Source organism: Pelodiscus sinensis, chromosome 4 (genome assembly GCF_052426305.1).
Source record: "Pelodiscus sinensis isolate ZL-2025 chromosome 4, ASM5242630v1, whole genome shotgun sequence".
In the NCBI taxonomy this organism is placed as follows: domain Eukaryota; kingdom Metazoa; phylum Chordata; order Testudines; family Trionychidae; genus Pelodiscus; species Pelodiscus sinensis.
In genome coordinates, this window is record NC_143055.1 from 103,360,633 (window position 1) to 103,382,533 (window position 21,901).

General features: G+C 37.6%; 1 protein-coding gene across 3 annotated transcripts in view; it reads left to right on the top strand.

The window, feature by feature from the left end:
• The window catches only part of LOC102456831 (N-heparan sulfate sulfotransferase 4), a 259,856-nt gene that overhangs the window by 69,512 nt on the left and 168,443 nt on the right, over positions 1–21,901 (top strand). Inside the window, exons 1-2 of one of the 3 annotated variants that reach the window (XM_014580495.4) lie at positions 3,012–3,958; positions 21,349–21,461. The gene's annotated coding sequence lies outside the window, so the exon portion shown is untranslated. Of the gene's footprint in view, positions 1–3,011; positions 3,959–21,348; positions 21,462–21,901 lie in introns of those variants that run through there. The other 2 variants (XM_006112754.5, XM_075929806.2) reach the window with 2 other exon arrangements.

Consider the following 21,901-nt stretch of genomic DNA (forward strand, 5'->3'; position numbering starts at 1 on the left):
AAGAGAGAGAAAGATGATTCTGTCATTAGGGTGTCTGCTTGGACCTTTGTCTCAAAATGCCCTCCACCACCACAGATGAACTATGTGATCTGGGGCAAGACACTTATTTTCTGTGCCTCAGATCCCAGCTGAAAAAATGAGATAAGAGAACTTTCTTACCTCACAAGAGTGTTGTGAGGATAAATACATTAAGGAATGTGAGTCATACAGACACTAAAGAGATGGGAGCCACATAGGTGCCTGAGAAAGGATAGATAAATAGGGACCTCGGATTCTGGTTTTACAAAGGTATCAAAGTAGGGGACATGATTTTAAAAACAATCTTCAGCAGCTCTTATCAATTTTACTTTAGGCACCCATTTCTGATGGACTTGGTATCTTGTTGATTCCAGCATGCTTAAGCTCATTAATGGTGGGACTGGGAGATGACAATGAGCTTTAGTAGAGTCAAATATTTTTAACTTGTTTCCAGAATTTATAAACTGTGGGGTTTTCAAGAACAAATTTTAAAGAGCTAAAGATTTACATACTCTGAAGAATTGTGGGTAGGAAATGAGATGCTCTCTGCAAAGTGTGGCAGAGGGATCAAGATGGCCTTCTGATTTCATCTATAATTTCCCAGCCAACATAGATGGCAGAAAGGATTCACAAGTGATTAAGTATAAATGCATAGACATTTATAATGATGGTATTAACTAATATTTTATTTCCAAAGGTAATTCAATTTACAAATATTTCATTTTATAATGAGAAGTCCATACTATATGTAAAGGATAGAAGACTATCTCTCATGCTATAAATAAGTGGATCTTTTATAATTAGAAATACAAACTTCCTCTGTTTCTTCCTTTCTAGCTTGGGGGGTTATTCACCCTGGTTTTTTTGCTGAATTATTTTTCTCACTGGCCTCTCTTCCATTACTTATTTTGTTACAAATTCTCTCTGAAATTGTACTGGAAACCAACATTGTTCCAAGCTGAATGAATCTTTCAAACTGACACATGGGGGATAAAGAAAAATTCATGGTTAGTGGGAGAGAATGTAGACAAAAAGTGTCTTCTTATCCCCATTACCAGAATACATAGAAGCAGGAATTTGATATGTGGGAGTTTGTTTATCCCTTATCCAAAGGTGGGTATGCTCTTTTTGTCTCAGAGACAGAGCAGCTTGCTTGTGTTTCAATTATTAAAAGTAGATTTGACAGACCAGTTGGTAATTGTTTTGATATAATTCCAATTTGGAAAGGCCAGGCTCTTGATCTGTGCAAATGGGTCTAGCCCACCAACGTTAATCTTCAAGCAATCTCTGAAACTCCAGACAGTAGCATGAACAGACCAGGGTTGGAATATTATCCTGAACAGCAGGAGAGAGCTGAAATAGGTATTGATTTGTGGATATTTGTGTCAGTGGGAGGACACTATCTAGAAGGTACAGTAAGATGTCATGTATTCAACTCGAGATGGTCTTTAAGACATTGGATAGGGAAGGAGAGTTTTGAAGTGGTATAAATTAATAGCCACACAGCCTTGTGTTGGAGTCTTCCACGATGACATACCGTAAGGATATGGAATAAAGCTCTGTGAGTGGCTGAGTATATTGACATTATCATCTAAATTAAAATATTTTTTGAGGACATGCTTAGTCACTTGGCTGCTAGCCCTCCAAAGGAGCATCCGTGCTATTGCATTTTTTTTTTTGATATGCCATTAAATTCAAAGGAATAGGAAAGGAATAGTGCCTGGTACATCTGACTGCGGCAGAAGAGCATTCTGCCAGATGTACACCCTTTTCCACAGTGGTGAAGTTAAGTAGCCCAATCCAAAGTTATGTGTCTTTCTCCAATATTATATCACTATGCATATAGATGGAAGTGAAGTGTGTGAATAGGAGCAGATGGAGGTTGATGCCTGAGTTTGACCTTTTCATGAAGCTCCTGGAGTGCTTACGATAGAAGGCAATTGTTCTAGATTTGCCTACGGTTATCTAGTTTAAATGGGGTTCTCTCCTATTGGGACAATTTAACTTGAATTTGTAAAATGCTTTGGATGTTTTGATCTAGACTGTGATTTTCAAAGTAATCTAAGGGAATTAAGGAGCAACTTCTACTGAATGTCAGTGTTAGTTGAGCATCTAATTCTTTTGGGGTCCTCAATCACAGCCATAGTCCCTGAAAAATTACAGAGAAGGGCATAATATGTTATGAGTATTTGCAATCTCCACAGATTCTGCATAATCTGGGTTTTATAGCAAATAAACCAGAAATATTTTGGGTTTTAATTTCAACTTAATCTCTAAATTTGAGCTGGAAGTGACAAATTAAGATTCCAAGCAACAGATTAAAAACACCTGCCAGGTTTGAATCCTGGCAGACTCAATTTAGCCCTTCATCATTCCAAGGCATTGTAGATAAACTGAGTTCTCCTTGCAATGAACTGTGTGGATTTTTCAGATGGGACCTTGTGTACAGGGGATGTGTGCCTACACTGCATGAATGTCAGAGATCCTGTTTCATTTGTCAGACACACATAGGTCTGCATAGGTACATTATTAAAAAATACCTTTCCCTTACTGTGGGTTATGTTGTGCCTGGGTTGCATAGAAGTGGTTACATTTTAGTATTTAAGTCTATCATGAATGAAGCATTTTGGAATGAAAGGATAACTATGTGCCTCAATCAAACCAGTTAAAACTGGAAACTAGGCGTTACAGCAGAGAGCCTACATTTTCCTGTAATATAAGGTAAGAAAGTTGCCTAAAAATCATGATCCTTGACTATGGCAGTGTGATCAAGGGTAATCTTTAAGTGTATAGCACCGAAGATTCTGAACAATAAGTATGCATTTGGTGGGGAAGGGATGTTTATGTCCCATATAGATGGAAAGACACTGTGTGCCTCTTAGATGAAGTGCAATAAATTACAGCTGGTTGAACCCATCCACACCATCACACCTATCAATACAATTATTTGTAATTAAGCTGATGTTTGATTTTGGCTCTCCCCCTCTGTTTTGCTAAGGATGCACTTTTCTTCTTCTGTGGGTCCTAGCTTTAGAGAAGGAGGTGACCATTAGCTTCACAAAAGTGTTAGTCTCCTGCTATACTTTTCACAATCAGTTTTCCCTTAGGAAAATCACTAAACTTTTCACTTTCCCATGATTTTAGTTACTCCTTCAGGAGTAGGGGGTCAGTAGCAGAAAGTGGGTATTTCTCTCTCACACACGTTTTATGCAACGGAGTGGGTCCAACTGTGCAGCGACAGATTATGCAAATCCTCCAGAAGCAGCAAATCAATCACAGTGGTGTGAGACGAATGCAGCTGATCTCTGAATTAGCTTCCATTGGAATGTATTCATCTGTAACGTGTCATTCAGAGAGTGACATCACAATAGCTTCTAGCCCTTGAAAGTCTTGAGGTTGATTAGCTGAAGGAATTGGCCGTTTCTGCCAATCAAAATCGTGCAAAGCTGCCTTTATAGTTCTGTAGATATGAGAGAAAGGGAAAGAGAGACTGACTACAGCTAAACAAGAGACACAGCAGTAGCAGTCTTAGCAGCACCAGAAGCAGCAGTAGTAGCAGGAGCAGCTGGTATTCGGGTGATTAAATAGTTCTCATAGCCTTTTTGCTGTTCTCTGACTGCTCCCTGGTGTAATTTCCATGTCCAAGAAGGAAGCTGCATTTTAACGGTGTGCTGAACAGAGGTTTGAATCATTCCAGCTGGCTGCTTGTTTTGAAAAGGACAGTATGTGTATAAATAAAATGTGACTGTGCTGGAAGAGTTCACTGACTTGGGGCTGGAGCAAGAGGAGCCTTCCTGGAATGTAGTTCACACTGTTAGTATGAACTGAAAACTCTCACTATCTTATCTGAGCCGAGTGAAGAAATTTGAATAGTGGATGTCTCTTTCCCACACACTGGACAAACTTAAGTGAAAAGAAAAAAGAAGAAATTCTTCCATAGGTAAGTTATCATTCAGTTTGTGCACATGTTAGTTCATGGATCTCTATATCTGTCAAATTAATATATACATAAATTACCTATAATTATGTACCTATGTACAATATGTCTACAGGTATACTGTATTCATATGAAGTATGTACAGAAAAAATATTCAGCAAACATGTTTAAACAGCTTTTATCTAGAATTGAAAGAATTAATATGTTCATTTCTGAGGTTTTCTCTGCATGCATGTAAGCACCAGCGTTGTATATGGATGTGTGTCTGCTGAGTTGAGAATAGATACCCACTTCAGTGTGTGAGGATACAGAACTTGGAATGCTAGATTAGTTATCGGGATGTTAGGATGAAACAAAGACAGTCTTCTTGAAGTTGATCTGCATTCTTTGCTTGCATCTGGTAGTACACAATATGCAAAGTTCAGCAAAATTAACAAAAATGGCAATATGACACTTCCCCAGGTCAATACACCCAAAGTGTAGTGTTTAAAGTATTTATTAGAGTAAGTAATACAATTTAAAAAAAAAAGATCTGCAGATCTGTTCTATTCCAGTAGTCAGGTATTGAAATAATATCTGTCTACTATATTTAAAACAGCATGGTCATTCATTGTTTGCAAGTTATAACAGGCAAGAGAAACCACCAAAAATATTTCAGGAATAAATGCCTAGTGCTACAGTGTTAAACCATATAGAGGACAGTACAGCATCTTTATCTTTCAATCAACACAATGGCTCCAAGTCATTGCTGCTGCGAATAAGCACTCAAAGGAGAATTGTTCACAAAAGTGAACAAGTCTCTTCTTTCCCACTGTGAGTCAATGTAACCAAATAAGAGTTGCAATCATTGTAATATGTATTTGTCCTTATTTATTAAATTTACTAGATTACAAATTTAGGGTCCAATTTTGCAACACTTAATCACATTAATGGGACAACTCACAAAGTGAGTTTCTAATCAAAATCTATTTGCAGAGTAAATTATTATTCGTGAATAAGCATGGAAGAATATGCCCTTTAATGAACAATAGACTATTTTTCCTTTATTAAAAAAAACCAGCAGTGATTAATTTCAGGTCAGATTTTAAAATCCTTTTTTTGCAATGAAACTATTTATGGTGTAAGATGTAGCTCAGTGTAAGGAAGGATATCAGAATCAGTCCCTTTGCAAAGTTTAAATGGTTAGTAATGTTTCCATGTGCTTCTCTTATCTTGCCCTTGCACATCTGCACTTTCTAACTTGCTTCCTCAAATCTTGCTCTAAACAAAAGCTGATTCTAGAGAAGAGAAAACAAGACCTAGCCAACTTTCACTTAATTCCATGAAGGTTTTTGGCTTACAAATGGCTTCTGAACCTTACCAGTGAACCAGTCTAATTTTCTTGATTTGATTTGCTCTATAGTCTATGTAAAAGCTTTGAAGATTGTGTATTGATATTCTGTGCCACATTTAAGACATTTTTCTTAATTTGGCAACCAATTCCTAATGTGTTCTGCACTTCAGAAAGCAAATCAGTCACATCTCAATGCCAAATTAGAATTACCTGGTCATATTCTGCAAGGCTATAGACTAGCTTTTCTTTATATGGCTTATGTGACTGGAATAAAACAAAGCCAGATAAGTAGATTTAAATATAGATAGGAATGGTTGAGTCACAAACCACTTGCATATAATTAACTTCAATTTGTATCCAAATTAAACATTAGCACATGCTACAAACTGCCAACTCCCCTTAAGACTTAATGGATCTCTAGAGATTGTGATACCTGCTATATTGTTCTGTGTAACAGCACAGAACATACCTTGCGAGATTGGTGGTATTTCGGGAATCATGTAATACTGTATTGGGCTGTGCTAGAGTTCAGCTATCATTCTGAATGAGTAAAAGACAAAATATGCTAATACTGAAGACCATTTATTGCAAATGTGTATTATAAGAATCATCATCTCAATGATCCATTATAAAGAAAACATGCTCACAATAGCAAACCCATAATAATAAATTTCCAAGAAAGGACTGATGAAAGGTACTAGTAAACACTGTCCATCCATTTAAGTTATATAAAAGCAAAACCTCTGATTTGAAGACTGTAAACCAACAATGATTTCTTGTTTATTTTATTTTCTTTGATTTTGCATCTCTGCAAAAATTAAGTGTAGAAGAAATTTCTTGGCCATGAATATGAGAGAAAAGACAACCAAGAATATCTTCAGTTTGACACAAGAATGATTTTCAATGCATCTACTTCTTTATATATGTGACTATAAGGTGTCCCCCTTGCAGTTCATGTGCTGCATTCTTCCTTCTTCTCACTTACCTTTGGAAAGAGAGTTCAGTTTCTTTGACCTGTTCTATGTTTTCTGAACATGTAAAATTAATCTTTTGAACAGCAAAATCTGCAAAAGATTTCAAGCCTCATTGTGGATGGGTTAAAGAAAGAGGTAATTCAGAATTCTGCTCAAACCTGAAAAGATAACTTTTTGTAGTCCCTGGGCCCATATAAAGGACAGGACATTGAACTAAATGAGAGTTGAGGGTGTTCACCACCCTATAAGATCAGCTACTTTCTTTTTAACTCACTCTGTAATTATTTAAGAGAAGTTACAGGTGTCTAATTTAACTCCCAAATCTGGGAAGAAGTTGCAGAACCTCAGACAATAAAGCCAGCATATTAGTGTTTGGATAGGAGCCAGAACTAAGTCTGTGCTACAGAAAACAATGATTTTTGTGTGTGCTGGGATTAATTTAGAATATTAAGTAAAAGATTCCTAGCCTATCTGATAATATCTGAAGAATTCTTATGTCATAGTGCAAACCTTGTTTTCTACTAATCGGGTGTTAAAGTTTTAATACTACTTTAATAGTCTTTCATAAAAGTGTCTCATTTTATACAGGGAAAGTCAGACAGAAAAATGCTACTCATAAAAAGGAAGAGTAAAAGTTTTATTTTTTTTAATATCAGCATTTAAGTTAGAGTCATAGTTGGCCTATAAAAATAGGCTGGTAGAAGAAACTGAAAATCATATACATCAAACAAAACCATTTTCTACCACTACAATAGATAATAACAATTATAATAAACTAGAAGATTTACCTGACATTGCTTGGGTACTTAACTCACTTAATTCTTGTTTTTTGGAAAATAAAATGAAAAAGTACACACTTGATTTAAATCAGTGCTCTGGGGTTGAACTGGAGATGAGGGGTTCAGTATACAGGCTGCTCTGGGGGGGAAAGGACTATTCCAGCCCTGTCCCACTGCAGCAGCTTGGGGCCAGGTGAGAAGTGCCTCTCCATGGGTATGTCTACACTAGCTCATTAATTCGAGCTAGGTAGGCAAATGAGATGACCGGAGTTGCAAATGAAGCCCGGGATTTAAATATCCCGGGCTTTATTTGCATGGTCCCGTCCGGTTGCCATTTTGAAATTTCAGTAGCCTGAACTCACTGCCGCGCAGCTACACAGTTCTTACAGTTTAGGAAGAGTTCTTGAATGGACACAGACAAACTCTCTCAAATACATAGTAGATGGTAGATAGTTCCTCTCAAATTAACAATTGCTAAAGGAAATGACTACTAAGAGTGTGTTTTAATACTTGTGCTACCAAAATTACATCCTCAGAGTGCAGTACTGTAGAATACATGTTACTATTTGACCAAACAAACAAGCATGCTGGGACCAAAAGTAAAGTATTGTGATGGGGTGGTTTGTTTGGCTAGTGAGAAGGAATGGGTTAAATCTGGAAGACCACAGGTGCTTTTCTCAAGGTCAGGGATTCTCAGGGCTGGCTGAGGTGAAAGAATTAATTCACCCAGAACATTATGGAGGCATCTCCACAGCAGCGTTATTTTGGAACAAGGGCCGTTATTCCAAAATAACAATGCAAGCTTCTACACAGCAATTCCGTTATTTTGAAATAAATTTGAAATAATGGATTTCTGATTCTGACTTCTGTAAACCTCATTCTATGAGGAATAATGCCTCTTCCAAAACTGCTATTTTGAAATAGCTATAGTGTAGACACTCCACTGCTGCTATTTTGAAATAGCTCCTCCCCAGGGCCAGTCAAAGTAATTACTTCCTAGTGCTTATTGGGACTCTAAATTGAGGTAGTGCATCCACAAAAGAGGAGCCTGTCTCGGACTAATTGTAAGGCTTCCCTGTAGTGTAGATGCTCTATTCTGAAATAATCAATTCTGGAGTATTTCGTCCAGGGTATCTTATTCCAAAATAAGTGTGCAGTGTAGACATACCCCATCAGAGTGAAGTGCTGTAGGGAGCCAGGAGTCAAGTTTGACAGCAGGAGTCAGGGAGGATGGGTTTATGTTCAGGAATAGGCTTAGAAATGAGGGGAAATCTAGAAACCTTCCTTTTCCTTTTCCTTTTTGGAACTTGCCTAAAGTGAGAAATAAATTTAGAATTTCAGACTTAACTTGTCTAAGGGAATCCCTATTATGGGGTTTTTAGAAAATGGGTTTCTCTATAATTTAGTAGTTCTGAATATCTAAAAATGTTCCAGGCATTAAAAAAATGGCATTTATTCTCACTCTTTCTGGGTCATACTTGCTCTATTTTACCCCAACATATGTAGCTGCCACCTCATTTTTTCTTCTTTTTGCTCTTTTAGGTTATTTATGAATGCCAAATAGGCAGGTCAAGGCAATCAGCAATCTGAAACTGGAACATATAAATTGGCTGCTGTTTTGTTCTGATCCACAAAATAATAATATTACTAATACACAATTACATGTGCTTTTGCTCAAGCAATATGATCACTAGCATGGATAGTGCACTTAAGGACATTTGTTTAGAACTTAATTTAGGACTACATTGGATGAGCTAGCCTAAGGCATAGGAAACAACATAGGTGATACGAGTAATAGCTAGAATCTTGTTGTTTCATTCAGGAATGTGTTAAAATATATGTACCTATCTGAAACAGCTATTTATGACTTTGGAGTTATAGTTTACCAGTGTTTGGCTTGTTTCATCATGGGTCAAGATCCCATTGTATTGGGCTCTTCTATGCAAAAGCAACAAAGAAGAGAGTCTTTGCTCAAATAACTTTCTGTCTACACCTTAGTTATACCTGCCCTGGAGAGATCCCTAAAATTGTTCTAGCAAGCTTAAAACTAAAGGAATTCACATGGAAGTATGAGTACATAGTTCTTATTCTGCATAGTTAGTTAGGTTCTAATTGGATCTGTGTCAGGATCCTGACAAGGGATTTGAAGCCAAGAGTCAGAGCAGGCTCAAATATAAGGCTGAGAGTAGCAGAACAGTTCGTAGTCGAGTTCCAGGCCAGGGTCAATACCAATTATGAGAATCTGAGTCAAGTTTCAGGACTAGATCAGGAGATGTGGTCCAAATCAAGGCAGGAGTTCAAGAGGAGAAAGTAAATGGACAAGGTTCAGATCTCCTATAGTTCCTGTTGCCTAACCACTTCTGGGAACATCCTTTGAGTTGTTATAGGATGGGGAGCCAATCAGGAACCATGAGCTTACTGCATATTAGACCTCTGAGGCAGGGCTTCCCATAGTCTCTGTCCACAGTTGGTCATGGATAGTGGAGCACAAGCTTAATAAGCCCTCCTGGAATGGGTTTGAGACCTCTTCGTCCATACAAGCTATTAAAAAAATTTCTTCAGAAAGTTGTGACTTTTGGCAAAAAAACTTGAGAACTGAAATATTTTTATTCTGAAATGCCATGACAGTGCCTATGAGAGGTAGTTTGAGTGCCTCATGCTCCCCTTCTCCTCTCTACAAAATCAAGATACTACTGTCTCATGTGTGAAGACTGTCAATAAGAAAGTGCCAGATAAGATCTAAGTATTATTATTAGTGTAGGCTGGACTCGCTGGTCAGACTTCAACTTCCATATACACTGTGGTATGTCCTCTGAGTGAGGGGAGGTAGTGCATTATGGGAGATTAAGTACAGATGTATAACAGCCCTTAAAGGAGAATGGAGCCATGCAGTAAATGAACTGTAATTCCCATGAGGAACTAAAGTATTACATCTGAATTTAAATATTTTGGGCATGGATCAAAACATTTATACCTTTAACCAAAATCTTTTAGTGCTCAGATTGTTTCTTCCAAAGAAAGGAAACATTTTTTGCAACAACAAATATCTTTAATAGGAAACCAGCTTTATAAACAGTCTTGATTAAACAAAATCGCAAACAAGCTCTGGTTCCATAGTTTGAATTTTCTGTGGCTTAGTAGAAGATTCTTGAATTTCTTGATAGCGTAGTGGGCCAGTCTAAATGTAGTGTACATGTAATGGCCCAATGGGAACTGATCATGATCCAGACGAAAAGGATATTTTCTTTGTTAAGGAACTTCTGTACTCTGCACTGCACTCACTGTTTTTTGTTGTTTTTTTCCAGAGTCAAATTTAACTGGAACATCCCTGAAACTTGTCATATTTCTATCAGAAATCTCAAAAGAGATCTTCTACATGATGTATTGAGCAGAATCCCACTCCCACAGAAACCCAATTTAAGTTCAGTATAAATATATACATAGAAACTGAACAAATAATAATAGTAAGAAAAGAAAACAAGTAGCATATGTGCCATTTGACTGCTCATATAAAAATATTCGTTCTGAGAATTGTTTAGTTGAAATAGACTATTTTGTCACATTAATTTGCAGTTCTCAAGTACATTTCAACCAAAGCATTTTAACTAACTTCCATTCTTGTGTTCTAACTGCTAGATATCTTGTCTCCAATTATGCAAAGCATACTCAACCACAAGTTACAACATGACAAATCTAAGTTAAATTAGCATCTTGCATAAAACTTCTTCAGACAATCATGTCAATCTTTTGCTTACTTGGTAATGTTTGCAATAATTAATATAGTCAAGTGAGATGTAGTCACTTGGGTATTATAATATTTTTAGTATTCTATGAAGCTTTACATTCTCACTGCCCAGATAAGTGTTACAATTGTTTGTAAAACTAATAGACAGAATTGGTTCCAGTGGACACCTAAGCTTTCCCATCTCAGAGAATGTATGATAGGATATAATCAGCAGAATTTGTTGACCGTATAAAAGGCAGTACAGATTGAACCTCTCTAATCCAGCATCAACCACTAATCATGGGTGTGGCCAAGTTTCCCATGGTCCCATGAAGTTTGTTTACAGTCACCAACCCTGGCTCTCAGGGTGTGTCTAGACTACAGGGTTTTTTCGAAAAAGTGGCCTTTTTTAAAAAAACTTTCCCTGCGTCTAGACTGCAGTCACTTTCTTTCGAAAGTAAATCGAAAGAACGCAGCCGTTTTTTCGATTGCGGTAAACCTCATTTTACGAGGAGAAACGCCTTTTTTCAAAAGTACTCTTGAAAAAAGGTGCTATTGAATGCAAACTGTGTTTTTTCAAAAGAGAGCATCTAGACTCTCTTTTGAAAAAGTGGCTTGCTTTTTCAAAAAAATCTGCTTGTAGTCTAGACGCTCTCTTTCGAAAGAGGCGTGTAGTCTAGACGTAGCTTCAGTGTTCTGTGGTGTTATTTAGCTCTAATTTACCCCTAAATGTCCTGTAAATGCACAGTAAGCAGTGGAAGTAGTGCTAATGCTTCTAGGCAATATTGACCTTCCTTGGTTCAGCAAATCCTCTGGTTTGTCACTGATCAGGTCCCAACAGTGCCGGACTAGAATGGTTAAACCTGTAGCATACTATCATCAACCCAAAACAAATTATTCAAGAATCCATGGGAAAGTTATACAGAAAAAGTATAATATGACCTTAAATTCATGCCCCAAAACAAACATGCAAGTAACATTAAGGGTCTGATAAAAACCATTATATTTTGAGCAAGAATAAAACCTTGGTTCTGACTTTCTCTTATAATGTATATCAGAAATCAGAAGAGTTACATAGATGAAAAATTGGTCTGAGAGGAGCATCAGGTTTTCTGTCATTAACTCATTCCAACTCAACCTACTTTGCATCACATACATAATATGGCCTCAGTGCTATATGGTGGCCTAGATCCTTGGGCCTTTTTAATTGCCATCTGCACTGATGTCCCTCCGAACTGCTGATTTAGGGCAGATCCTTAAGATTTCCTTTAGCTAGCCCTCTGAGTAACACTTTTCCATCAAAAACTAGCATATAGGGTGTTTCAGGTAGAGGAGAAGATGGGGAGGACTCCATGTGCTCCAATGAAACAGACTATAGGGTGGCCATTTGGAAACAGTTATCCTATAGTATAAGTTAGAACATCCCTGAGACTTCTTTAACTTGTGCTGGGGACTTTTGATAACCCCTTGCAGACTCCAGGACTGAGGAGGCAGAAAAGTGGTGGGGAGCCACCTATGATCCTCCAGGTGAACTAGCTTCACAATACTCTGGGCTCTAATCCTAGAAACTCAAAACAAATATTCTTCCCTCTGTTTCAAACACAACATTTCCGAGGCAATATGTTACATTAAGGATATGTAGTAGTATTCAGAGCCTTTCCTAGCTGGGTTTAAATCATTCTGGGCAGTAGTGGTGAAAGGTCATTGTTACAAGACAGAAGTTCAGTAGTCTAAGTCTCAGTCCAGTTTATGCTAGGGATGTAGTCACATCAACCCTTCTTCACAACAGGTAGCTATGGCAGGATGTATATAATGCAGACCAGGTTACACATGGAAATATATGGCCATAGATTTGCAGCAGAGGATGGCTCAGATGTCTTCTAGAAAATATGTTTCCGTATAACTCACTAAGCGATAGGAAAACAAAAAAGAGAGGAGTCACTAAGGACTAGATATAAGAAGAAAGTGGAGATTGAGCAGGCAGTTTTATTTCTGCTAAAAAGGAGCTAAAACTGAACCATCTTGACAGTGTCCAAAGAGGCCACATAACTGCGTGCCTTGGAGCACAAGATTTGAGGACTTCAGCAATTCAGTCAGAGATTATGAGCCTACTACAGGAGTGGATGGGTGAGGTTTTGTGGCCTGCAATATGCAGGAGTTAAGTCTAAATGATCATGAAAATCCTTTCCAGGCTTAAAGTCTGAGTCTGAGCCAAACAACCAGTTTTATTTATTTTGCTATCATCATGGAGAAAGGATTTATCTATTACCATGTCAGAGATACTTAGCAAAGGACTTGCGGTAACTATCAAGTAAGTCTGGAAAAACTTAATAAAATACCTGAACAAATATTAAGTGATCAGTAGTTATTTAGGGTATCTCTATACCCTAAATAATTCACTTAGGATTATATTCACAAAGGGAGGAAAGCATCTAACTTCCTCTTTAGGTGCCTAAATCCAACTTTAATTGCCAAGGATATTGACAAAACCAATGGGAATGTAAAATATGTCCACCTCATCCAGTATTGTTGGAATAAATTGATAGATGTTTGCAAAACACGTTGAGACCATCAGAAGGAAGGTGTTACATAAGTGCGAAGTATTATCAGTTATTATTAATAGTACTAAAACTACATTTCAAAGGCGGAAGCACTGCCAGTTCCCTGTTGCACCCTTGTTCCCCTGCCACAGAGACAGTGCTGGGGGTAACCGGCATTTAAGCCAACATCGCCTCCTGCTCCCCCCCCTTGCTGCCTCTCTGATAGAGGCAGCAAGGGGGGGAGAAAGCAACTAGTCGAGTCACTAGTCAACTATCAGATAAGCATATGCTTATCTGATAGTTGACTAGTCACTTACATCCCTAGAGTGAACACAACAGATAATTCCTACTCTCACTTCTAGGATCTGAATTCCTGAAAGATATTTAAAAATTGGGAGAAATTTAAAGAAAATAAACAAAACATGACCTTAGAGAGAGATTTATGGGAAAATCTTATAACTAAGGCCCTTCTTGAAATGCAGGATAATTGTCAAAAAATCATTATGACTACGTTATGAACAAGACATGGAAAATCCAAGGAAAAGTAACAGACCTTTATTAATTGCAGAAATTTGGAAAAAGACAGAGAAGTCCTATTTGTTTAAAAAAGAATGCTGGAACAATGTAAACACTGAAATATTATGTCATACCTGTTTTTTTTAAATAACCAGATACTTTGCTGCAACTATAATATAGTCATTAAGGCTCAGTGGGAACCCCACCTTGGACCAGGCTGACTGCCTGAGCACTACACACCGAGATTACGTCTACATTGGCAAGATTTTGCGCAAATATTTTTAACTCAAGAGTTTTTGCATTAAAGTATTTGCACAAGAGAGTGTCTACACTGGCATGTGCTTTTGCACAAGAGCTGTGCTTTGCACAAAAGCATCTGTGCGCAAGCATCTCTTGCGCAAGAAAGCTCCGATGGCCATTTTAACAAGAAATTCATGTTGCCTGTCTACACTGGCCTGTTGCGCAAGAACAGCCGCACAAGAGGGCTTATTCCTGAATGGAAGCATCATAGTTCTTGCACAAGAAGCACTAATTTCACACATTAGAACGTCAGTGTTCTTGCGCAAGAACTCGCCGCCAGTGTAGACAGGCAGCAAGTTTTTGTGCAAAAGCGTGTGCTTTTGCGCAAAATCATGCCAATGTAGACACAGCCCTAATGTCTAAACTACACCCCTCTGTTAGCAGAGGGATGTAAATTAGACACATTGAAAGCACAAATGAAGCGGGGATTTAAATATCCCATGCTTCATTTGCATAATCACGTAATGGCGCTCTTTCAAGATTCACAGGATCTTCCAAAAAAGTGCCCCGATTTCAAAAGAATCGCATCTAGACCGTGATTTTACTTTCGAAATGGCTCTTGTTCGAAAGAGCGCCATTATGTGATTATGCAAAGGAAGCGAGGGATATTTAAATCCCCGCTTCATTTGCACTTTTGAAGTGCTTCATTTACATCCCTATGCTGACAGAGGGATGTAGTCTAGACGTAGCCCTAGGGCTGACAGCCTGAGCCTCAGCCACTATCAGTTCAGATAAATGAGGTTCTACTGTACTAATGGGGAAAAATGTGAGTTACAAACCTCAAAAAGTATGCAAAATTGCGGAGTGTGTAAAGTAAGTCAATTAAAATAAACATTGTGCAGGAAGCCTAATGTTGTGCGATCCACAATTTCTGCAATTTCATAAGTAAGTGGGGGCCCTTATTATAAATGAATATCTCAACTTGACCAAAAAGCTCCTAACAGGAAAATGGGATGATGATGATCATGAGCAATTATTGGACATGTATTTATGGGTGATCCCAAGGACTGTGCCTGTAAGTAAGCGGGGTCAAAGTATGTAAAGCAAATAATTTGACTGAAGATCAACACACACATCCTAGCACTGAGGTCTGTTCCAAGGGTAAAATAGTCAGTCAGAATAAGTGATGAAAGCACCACACTTGATTTATTTTAAAGTAGACTGGAGGAATGCAGTAGAGAACAACGCTACACAAGGAGATTGACTGGAGGACATCTAGATCTAGTTTTCATATCTTTACGATTTTATTACAAGGAATCAACACAACTTCAATGTCAAAGAAAGGGATTTTGGAGGAATCAGCAAAAGACAGAAGAATATTTCTTACCTAATACGTAGATATTGTAGAAGTCTCCCAGTAATAGGCGAGGAATTTCTGTGCATATGTTAGTGCTCATGACAGTTACTTATCTAAATGTATCAATCGGAGGAAAGAAAAGGCCCGAGTCAGCAATTGTAGATCACATCTGAATTAATGAGAAGGAATTATATTAGCTGACCTGTGGTTATAACAGCACAGCTAGAACATATGTTCAAGATGCTGGGCTTTGTGATAAGTCAGCTGTGGATATCTGCATATCTTTGGAAATTTTTGAAGGAAGAAGAATAGGGCTAATTCTTATGAAAAGTGTTCCTTCTGAGCAGGAGCTCTCTCTTTAGTCACCGGATAGGTAGGGTGTGACAGAGTGACAATATCCCCTAATGCTGGCAACAAATCTTATAGAAGGATCATAAAATTGAAATAGGATCAATACCTTTTGAGGTACATTTATATTATTAAAATTTCAGTTGTGTATGTGTTATTGTGGATTTGTATATATTTCCATGTGAAAGGTAAACAGTAGAACAGCAGGGGGTGATAAGGTAAATTCACTAAGGTAGTAGCATCTCCAGAGATTTTTGGAAAGGTGCACAATATACTAGTTCAAATTTGATTCTCCAGAGACCAGAAAAAAAAAGGGTTTTGGATAAAGTCTAGTTTTAAACTAACTTAATTTCTTCTTCCTGATCCACCATATAGACAGCAGCCATGATCCACAGAGGACCCTGATCCTTAGGGTAGGGTTGAAAGGATTGGATCTACTGAGATCCCATAAGAATGGGGGCTTGTTTTGAACTGAAACTATAATGAAGCTATAACTATAAGAACTCCTAGTGGGTGGGAGGTTGAAGGACTATTCCATCCGTAATCCATGTTAGGACTAATAAAATGAGCTTATTAGTAAGTGAGTAAGTATTAGAAGTGTGTAAAAATGTTTTTATTATTTTTAATATATTTTCTCTGTAATGCTTTTTGATTTGAAAATAATGTAGGCTTCCAAAGGAAGTGGCATGTGATACCTTTCACTGAGGAGAAAGCAAGCAGTTTTATTGGGCAATCTGTCTGTGCTAGGAATAACATTGTGAAGTCATGGAACTGTGTAGTCTTGGTAATACCATGGTCAGAAGAGAGAGCGATATGGATCTCTGTTTGGAAAGAAAATGGCTGCACTTCTGGAAACTTGAGAGTGGGTACTCCAATTGAACCACTTGGGGGAAACAGAGGTGCCATTGTGCTGAACTCTTGTATGGAGCACAGGCTTGCAAGCTTGCTCAAATATCCCCAACTACTCCATTAATATGCTTCAGAACAAACCCAAAAGGGTGCAGCATCTCTCAACCGGTGAGTCTACAAATAGGCCCATTGCTGATAATGGTTTTCATTGGAACATGGAGTGAGTCAAGATTTTAACTTTGCATGTGTCACTTAATATCCATCAAATGGTCCTAGATTTTGAATGCAAATCAGCCTTGGCTAAATTCAAACTAGCAAGGTGGAGAGAGAAGACTCCATATCTCCTAAGTGATCCAGTCCACTCTGTCTTTCATTCAGTAATTAATATGCAAAAAAAAACCCACTCATTTTTGAAACACAATTTTTGGTAATCTCTCTACTGCAAAGATTTATTTTCCACAAAAAGTAAAACATCTGTAAAAACTAGAGCTATTAAAACTAGTGAGCAAAAGCAAATGATTTTGGTGTTCATTGTTTCCAATAGCTCTTCCAGGCACAAATGCCTGTCAGTTTTCATCCTCTGAAAATTATACATTGTTTGTTTTGTATCCAGTGATAATGAGCCATGACCCTGGCAAATTGTATGTTTTCTAAAACTGCAGAAAATTATACACTGACTATAGAAACCTCTAATCACTAAAAACAATTGCTAAAATTAGATGTTTCAAATGACAAGTGCAGTCTGACTTTACTTAAAACAAGAGAAGGAATAGAGATACTAGATGGATTCTCATGTGGTGTAAATTGTCATAGGGAGGTAAGGCTAGTGAAGTCAGTTGAGCTGTGACAATTTCTACCTGCAAAGGATCTGCCTTTATAAGCAGTACATTTTTATGTTGAAGATGATAAGCTCATAAGCAGTCCTGAGGGCTGCTAAAAAGCTTACCTGCAAAATCAGTGAGTTTTGCCCACAAAAGCTCATATACTATATAGATAGATAGATAGATAGTTTCTAAGGTGCCACAGGACAAATCATTGTTTTTAAAGTTATAGACTAACACAGCTACCCTGTTGAGACTTTCTAGACCGGTAGTGATGAATCATGTGAAATAAACATTGTTTTGGATAAGCACCCAAAAGCTCAGCTGAATGGAAGCTTATCCAAAACTCCAGAATCTAGACTTGGAACTTTGCTTTGAATTTTGGGTTTATGTTCAGAAAGGAAAGATTGAGTGTGCACCTCTTTCACTCAAATCAGGTCACTTTTTTTGTTTAATGAAGACAGTAAGCCATTGTGGTTGATTTCTCAAAATATTGAAATGTACATACTTTTAAATCGGAACTTGTTGAACAGATAATTAGGGACATTGAATTGGGTTTATATATATTTAATACTTGTCCTCAGAAGGAAAAATAAACTCTTGAATCAAACTTTTTTGTGATTAAAAAAAATCCACTTGTCATTTTTCATTGTTTTTCATACACATCTAGGTTCCAACTAGAAATGAATGCTTCAAAATACTATGAGAAGAAGTATTTCTGAAGAATTTCCAGAGTAAACATAATACCATAATAGAATGTATGGAGCTGTTATATTCTGTCATGTAAAGTTTTCTGTGTCAACAAAAAGTAGGCATATTATTGACTGTGACCCATACCCCCTCTAATACTTGGCTTTTCCCTTTGTTTCACCCATCTCAGCCTGATGGGAACATAACTCACTGGGAGAAGCTGTCTCTGTGCTGACCACTTGAGATGAGGGGAGCATAGAGTTCCAGGATTTCATGTCCAACCCTATGCAAGAGAATGAACAAACATCTCACACCCCAGTACTCCTGAACTTTGGGAGATTTGAAATCTGATTCCAAAATTTTGTAGTTTGGGCAACAAATGAACTAAAGCTCTAATGACACATTCTACTGCTAAACATCATTTTCTTATTGAGAACATTTAGAGTGTGTCTACACAGCAACGTTATTTTGAAATAATATAAGAATGTCCATACTGGGTCAGACCAAAGGTCCATCCAGCCCAGTACCCTGTCTCCTGACAGTGGCCAATGCCAGGTGTCCCAGAGGGACTGAATTGAACAGGTAATAATCAAGCGCTCTCTCTCCTGCAATCCATCTCTACCCTCTGATAAGCAGAGGCTGGGGACACCATTCCTTACCCATACTGGCTAATAGCCATTTATGGACTTAACCTCCATGAATTTATCTAGTTCTCTTTTAAACCCTGTTAGGGTATGGCTACACTAGCCACCCTAGTTCGAACACCTCAGTAATGGTAGTTCGAATTAAGAGTGTTAATTCAAACTACCTAGCCCGTGCCGTGTGTAGCCGTGGGCAGGTAGTTCGAGCTACCGGGCATTTAAAAATGATGGTGCCCTGGAACATGCAAATGAAACCCGGGATATTAAAATCTTGGGCTTCATTTGTAAGTTTGAATGACTTAATTAGCCACCCTAGTTCGAACTAGGGTGGCTGGTGTAGGCATACCCTTATAGTCTTAGCCTTCACAACCTCCTCAGGCAAGGAGTTCTACAGATTGACTATGAGCTGTGTGAAGAAAAACTTCCTTTTATTTGTTTTAAACCTGCTGCCCATTAATTTAATTTGGTGGCCCCTAGTTCTTACATTATGGGAACAAGTAAATAATTTTTCCTTATTCACTTTATTCACACCACTCATGATTTTATATACCTCTATCATATCCGCCCTAGTCTCCTATTTTCCAAGTTGAAAAATCCCAGTCTCTTTAATCTTTCCTCATATGGGACCCGTTCCAAACCCCTAATCATTTTAGTTGTCCTTCTCTGAACCTTTTCTAATGCCAATATATCTTTTGTGAGATGGAGACCACATCTGTACCCAGTATTTAAGATATGGGCGTACCATGGATTTATATAAGGGCAATAAGATATCCTCCATCTTTTTCTCTATCCCTTTTTTAATAATTCCTAACATCCTGTTTGCTTTTTTGACTGCCGCTGCACATTGCGTGCACATCTTCAGAGAACTATCCACGATGACTCCAAGATCTCTTTTGCGAGTGTCTACACAGCAACTGCATTATTTTGAAATATATTTGAAACAATGGATGGCTTATTCTGACATCTGTAAACCTCATTCCATGAGGAATAACACCTGTTCTGAAAAAGCTATTTCGGAATAACAGTAATGTGGACGCTCCACTGCTACTAATTCAAAATAGCTCCTCCCCAGTGCCTCCTGGGGCTCTAAATTGAGGTAGCACATCCACATTAGGAAAACCTGCCTTTGAGGCTTCCCTGTAATGTAGATGTGCTATTTCAAAATAAGCTATTTCAGAGTATTTCTTCCAGAATAGCTTATTTCGAAATAAACGTGCCATGTAGACGTACCCTTACTGATGTATGTTTTATTTACTGTGTACCTTGTTAATGTTGCCTGTTGTAGATAAATTTAGCCCTGGTTTAAGTGAGTCAACTTTGCTGTGATTAATAGGGTAAGGGATATTAACCATTGTGGTTTATATGTCTGCATTAGAAACTTTTGTAATATCTCTCAAATTTCTATAATGGCAAAAGCCCAAGCATAGATGCAGTTACACCAGCTTATTTCATTTGAGGAACTTGAACAAACTTTACCAGTCAAAGCACACTTTTGTTATTGTAAGATGCATGCACAGGATGAGGGTTTGCCAATATAGCTATAACAGCAAGTTTTAGTGTGTTAGTGTACACCAGGCCAGAGTCTTCAAAGGTACTGCATGCAGTGTGAAGTTGGTATATTTAATGTTTCTGGGGCAAATGAAAAATTACAGTATTAAAACGTTAAATCAGCTCTGTAGATAAAATTCACCTACTACAAAGAACCAGCACAAAGTCTTTGCATCATTGAAGATGCATTCTGAGTGAATATCATTTTGTTTCCTTGATCAGTGTATCAGAATGTGGACCCTGTATTCAAGGTGGAGAATCAGAGAACTGTGGGATCACTCAAATATTGTACTCTAAAATGAAATTGTATCAATAATACTAGCTTATATATGTGTATAAAATAATACTACATTTTACTAAATAAAGCCTGATTTGGATACTTACTATATACAAAGCTATAATACATTCATACAGTATAAAGATACTCCCAGAAAAACTGATACTCCCTGATGTGCTAAACATATATAATGCTGTCGAACCATAAGGGGCAGAGTTACAAATGGCATTTCCCATCTCCCAATTATGCCTTGAAAAAAATCTTAATTCCTTAGTATAACTGACATACTTTCATAAGCTTTAATTACATTGCACTGCTTCTTACTGAACAATTTTAACAGCCTCAAAGAACAAATTTAGCAATGTACCCAAATCTAGAATTGAATCTTGCTCCAACTGCCATCTAGATTAAAATGAATACCTTTAGTTGTTAAAAATATATGTACAAATAATTTTAAAATATGTATCCAATGTTTATAACAATATCTATGGATGGACAGGATTAGATTAGATTGAGGTACAAATATTTCATTTGGATGGGTTTTTATCTTTTGTATTGTATATGTCATCTTTTGTATATTTTGTATTTAGATTGTAAATTCTTTGGGTTAAGGACTGTTTTTGTGTTCTGTTTCCGTACATGCTTAGCTCTAGAGGATCATGGTCTATGACTGGAGCTGCTATTTGTTGTTACTGCAATGCAAATGATAATGATCAATATCACCAAACATATTATCTTAACACTTTATATTTCCAGTACCTGATGGACCTAAGAGGAAAAAAACAAAGCTGAGGGGGAAAAAGGCGAAAATGTAGCTCTACCACTAGCATGCTATTCACCTGTGGTACAGAAGTGGACTAAGAAATCTAGTAAGTATAAAAACCTGTTGCAGGATCAGATTTATTAGCACTTAAATTATATTGCTTTTGCACTAAAGTCTAAAATAAGGTGTTTTACCTGCTGGTACAGATTGCTGTGACCTTTTTGGACTCAGCTTGATTGCAGTTCCATTTGTTTTGTAAGCTGTCCGGGTGGATAACAGGTGCTGCCATTCTCTGTTTGGCAAAAGCAAGAAAATATTGCCCTCTAGTGTTGAAAGAAATTACACAATGGGAAGGCCAAGTATATTTTCATTTCCAAATCTCTCCAGAACCAAAAGTTGTATGTGTTAGTTAATCTATGACCGTGTGCACCCACCATGAGACTATAATTCTCCAGAAAGATTGCATGATTTGAAAACCCCAAGAGTCAGACATCAGTGATTCTTCCATGTCACTAAAGTCCCAAAACGGTTATACAACCTCATAAA